This window comes from Myxocyprinus asiaticus, chromosome 4 (assembly GCF_019703515.2).
Source record: "Myxocyprinus asiaticus isolate MX2 ecotype Aquarium Trade chromosome 4, UBuf_Myxa_2, whole genome shotgun sequence".
Taxonomy (NCBI): Eukaryota; Metazoa; Chordata; class Actinopteri; order Cypriniformes; family Catostomidae; genus Myxocyprinus; species Myxocyprinus asiaticus.
Window position 1 is genome coordinate 39016796 of NC_059347.1, and position 5347 is coordinate 39022142.

A 5347-nucleotide genomic window follows, 5' to 3' on the forward strand; every position below is an offset into this window, starting at 1 on the left:
TGTAGTCCACGCATAGTTCATTCCAAAAGGATTGTTTAGTGTTAAACAGGTTGAAGATTAGCGGACAGTTGGTCAATTTATTAAGTGATGATGAGCTGTGTCCTCAATAACACACGGAAGCATCTCCTCCATAGACATCCATTTAAAAAAAAAAACTCACCAGTGTACCGCCATAGAATGTCTGTGGGGCCGCTGCATTATGCTATTTTATGCGAAGCTTGTAGGCTCCCCTTATTAAAAGGGTTCTGGGAAAACATCTACGCGACCTATGTACATATTGACCTCAGTATGTGCGTACGTACGTTTGTAAAAATAAAAAAGCCAATTACATTACATGCTTAGTTCAACCAGGCGTGCAAAATGGACAGGTTTCTCACCAAACATCCGCGGTTAGAAGGTATTAATGTCAGTACAGAAATGCCAGAGTGTGATGTTAATGTCAGCGCAGAAGCAACTTCAAATAGACCTACTCCTGAAAGTAGTGATACGGAGTGCGAATTTGAAGAGCATCCAGTGACCTCTTCAATTAGCAACATCACTGTGCCACCAGGACCAGCAGATATCAGTCAAACTCCAGAAGAAGGCCCGCAACGCCCGATGCTTCAAAAATATCCTGCTAGAACATTTGGGCCGCAGCAAAGAAGTTTCAATAAATGCTGGTTTGAACAGTTTTCTTGGTTGGAGTATTCCATTTCAGAGGACAAAGTATTTTGCTTTGCATGCAGGTATTTTTTGAAACATGCACAGAGATACAACTGTGAACCAGCACTAACATCCATTGGCTTTCAAAATTGGCCTGAAGCTACAAAGACACTAAAATCTCACGGTGAAACTGCAGGACACAAAAACGCTTTCGGGGCATGGAGCGAATTCAAACAGACCAAAGAAACTGGCTCAAAGATAGCAAGCTTACTGGATAAAGGGACATTCAGCAAAGGTACAAGAGAATAGGTAGTGCATGAAGGCAGTTATTGAGAGCTTACGCTACACTGCATGCCAAGGAATTGCACAGCGAGAACATAAGGAGAGTAATGAGGGTGATGAAATGTCAAGAAGCAGAACTGAAGCAGAGTTGCTTCATGTTATAAGCCAGTTCAACCCAACAGTGCCAAGAATGCACATCATGACATACAAAATGAAGTTTTCTTGATAATGGCAAGTATGTTGTGGAAACAAATCAGTGACGAGGTGAAGGAAGCTGGCTGTTTTCCAGTAATGGTTGATGAATGCAAAGACATATGTAAGAAAGAGCTGTTGTCCGTGATGGTTTGCGCAATGAAGCGGTGATTGAAGAAGTCCTTGACTTCACTCCAGCAGAAGGTTTGGTTGCTGAATCAATACTGAAAAAGATTCAAATGACACTTAGCCAGTGTGGCACTGATATAGGCACCTGCGTTGGGCAGTGCTACAACGGCACAGCCGTGATGTCTGGCTGTCATAACGGGGTACAAGAAAAATTTCGTCAGCATGTTCCTCGAGCCTTGTACATATACTGTCATGCACACAGGATGAATCTAGTATTAGTGGATTGTGTGAGTGCAGTCAGATTGGCAGCTGAGTTTTTTTAAATGGTGCAAATGCTGTATAACTTCTTTTTTGGATCAGTCATTCACAACATTTTTATAAAAAAAACAAAACAGAAAGAACTAACACCAACAGAGAAGCCTGTCGAGCTTAAGAAATTATTGGACACTCGTTGGGCATGTCAGTATTCTGCATTATGGGCCATAAAGAAAGCGCTCCCAGCCATACGTGCTACACTACTTGATGTAATCAGCCAGAAAAACCCACGCAGGAAACTTGAGGCAATGTCTCTGAATGGACTCATTGACACACAGTTTGTCTTGCACCTAACATTGTTTGAGGATCTTTTTAAAGTGACCAAGTTCATGTCGCATCACCTACTGTCACCTGACCGTGAACTTTCTTCAGCAGGAGATTTAGCTGAGTCTGTTATCACTACTATTTCTGAGAAACGTTCAGAAAGTTCATGGGAAGAAATAAAAGACCGTGCTCAAGATATATGCACAAATATGAGTGTCACTGCAGTTAGCCCCCGGTATAAGAAGAGACGGCCACAGGGACCATGTCACTTACAGGACTTTTTTGCGTAAGCAAATACAGAAGGATGCAAGAAACCGATGACTTGGATAATGCACAAAAACACACATTTTATCTCATTTCACATTTTGACAGACTGCAAACCATGAACGAAATGAAAAGACGTTTTTCAACAGAGGCGAATGATGTGCTGACTGGTGTCTCAACAGTCAATCCTAAACACAAGACATTTCTGGACAAGCAGTGTTTATTGCCAGTGGCCTGCTATTATGGGATAAGTGAGAAGAACCTGGATGCAGATTTGCACCAGGTTCAGTGGCTTCTGAAAAGAAAAGAAGAGCAAGGACACACCATTAGCAGCACCCTTGACTTTCTCATGCTCATGAAGCCATATAAAGATGCCTTTATGGATCTGTATAAACTGTTTGCATATCAGTCACGCTTCCCATTACAAGCACAAGCTGCAAGCATAGTTTCTCTTGTCTCCGGTGTCTTAAAACATACTTGAGGAACAGTAGCGGGGATACCTGGACCAGCAATTTAGCGGTGTTGGCCATAAACTAAACAAGAGCAAGGGCTCTTGATGTTGAAAAGATCATTGACATCTTTGCCATAACAACAGATGCATAATCCTGCTGTGAAAAAACTGAGGGTGAGTAGGCTTTTTTATGTCTGTGTTAACACTTTGTTATGCTGCATTTAGAGAGTGCACTTGCTGAGTAAGTAGTTGGTGATGTTGTGCATGTTGCTTTTCATTTGTGGTATCAGTTTTACCTTTATAACCACACACACACACACACACACACACACACAAACTAAAAGGCAATGATAGTGTTAAAACAACTTTTTAGTTATTGAAGAAAAATGTTGAAGGCATGATTCGTGATGCAATGATGTGTATGGTGTTGGGTTGTTTAGCGATCGTGAAACGCGTTGCCATGTAGTCTAGATGCCATGTAGTCTAGTTGGGAAATTAGCACTCCCTCTTAAGAGTGATGCACCCTCATAGCATCTGAGGCCAAAATTCTCTGGCACCTCCCCTGACACCTTCCTTGACTCCACATAGAATTAGATAGAGGTCTCCCTGGGTTAAGCCAGTGGCTTGAAGCAGCTCACTAATACAGATTGATGGATCAGATTGTCTTGTTGGAAAGGAATGTTAATAGGACATCATTGGCATCGGTTACCACTTCCTATTTCCTATACAAACAGGTTTGGCATCAGAGTGTGATAAGTCTTTCAGGAAATCTGAAATGACTCAGCATTAAGTTGCAGAAACCTCTTCTTGTTAACAGTTGCAATGAGCCAGTTCTCCCCTCCATCATTTCAGGAGTAAACAAACCTATTTGTTTGAGGTCCATGTTTGTGTGTGTGTGTGTGTGTGTGTGTGTGTTTGAGCTTGTTTAAAGCTTGTTACATCAGTCCAAATGCCATGCCTGTCACTACATTGGGGTTTGATTGGTCCAATTTATTTGACCACACAATTTGAGCATGGATCCAAGAATCACAATGTCTGTTTGTGTCTCGGTGACCACAAAAATTCATTTTGACACCATTATACATTTGATTTCAAACCAAAGTATATCAAGCCAACCTCCCCTTAAAGAAGAAAAAATGGAAGGGAAACCCTTGAATGCCAAAGCCCTTACAGAAAGGATATCCTTCCCCCTTCTCCCTAACTCTTAACTTTTACCACACTGGCATACAATGGATGTCTGTGCGAGTTACAGTTTCAGACACACCAAATTTTCCACTCAGGTTTGTGAGCCTCCCAGCTGCATTTGCCTTCAGCTCGGCTGGACTCGCCATCATTTTGCATAATGGAAATCAGTCCAGACCCTAAATAGGTACAATAGTTTAATTCTCTTGTTTTACTATTCTGGACAATAAATACAGAGCTTTATATACTTTATGTCCCCTTATTAAAGATGGCATTTTAATTTTAATGCCAAAATATTAAGATGAAAAAGACACCCTTTAGTAAAGTTTAGTAAGAAGTGATCAGCAATAGCATTTTAAACCCATCAATTGTACTGATTGGAAGGAGCTGCTGTGATCTGCTACAAGCACAGGACTGTGGTACCTTCACTGACTTTAACTCAAGGAGATCAGGACTGAGACTAATCCCCAGACTGCAGCAGCTGCACCTGACAGAGAGAGAGAAAGAAGTAGAGATGGATATATAGAGACTGCGCACATTCTAACATCCCATACACTCTATTCAATCTCTCAAAAAAACCTGTATTCCATTTTTCTTCCCCTTTTTCTTTGTCTCATTCACTCCCTTTCTCACTCTACCCTTCTCTCTCATTCTGTCACACACAGAATCCAAGCGCATCGCATCTGTGACGCAGTAGTCATTTCACAGAATGGTACCAGGGGATGCCAGTGCGCCGTCTGCCAGTCTGCCTGACGGGAATAAAAGATCAGAAAGGGAGAAGGGAAAGAGGATGAAAATGATTGGAAAGTAGAGGGAGGCAGAAGGCAGAGGTTTGTCTGAATTACAGAGCCAGGATTATGTATGATCCACAAATGTAGTCGTCTTTTAAGTATGTTAGCCAGATGAGATCACAAAACCTGAGGATTAAAAATTTATATTTTCAAATTAAGAAAATGTGGAAAGGGAAACACAGTGAGGAAATGGAAAAAGAAACCAGAGAGACCATATGAATGGCAATATGAATAAAAATGTAGTGCATTTTCAAATGCTTTATGAATGATGTGAAAACACACACTAACACTTTTCATATCTTCATTCATCATCTTTTCTTGCTCCATATTACACTTGCACAGTGAGTCACATTTCAGTGCTTTGCCAATCTACCAGTCATTGCCTAATGAAATCAAACAGTCTAAAATGAACACTATAGCAGTGAATGCTGCCGACTATTTAAATGCCAGCCAATCAGATGGTCCATACAAGTAACATACCAAAACAAAACGTATGCCCCCCCCATCTCATTATGGTTATCTTGTTCGTTTCAGTCCATTTCAAGTGTCATTTTCCCCCAGAGGCAGTAGCACTTACTTTATATAGGAAATGAAGAAAGTTTATAGAAAATGAAATGAATGCACATACTTAAACTGTGCACCACCAATTATACATTTTCAAATTGATTTTTAAGTCATTTTAAAGCTTTCAGATGTGAGAAGGTCATTAACTTCCAATTTACCATTTTATGTCTTCTGCTTGGAGATTACAGTTCAAAGGTTCAAAACTGAGTCCTGTGCTATATTTAAGATTATTAGCACTCCCCAGTGCAAGATATCACGCCCTTTGCTGAGT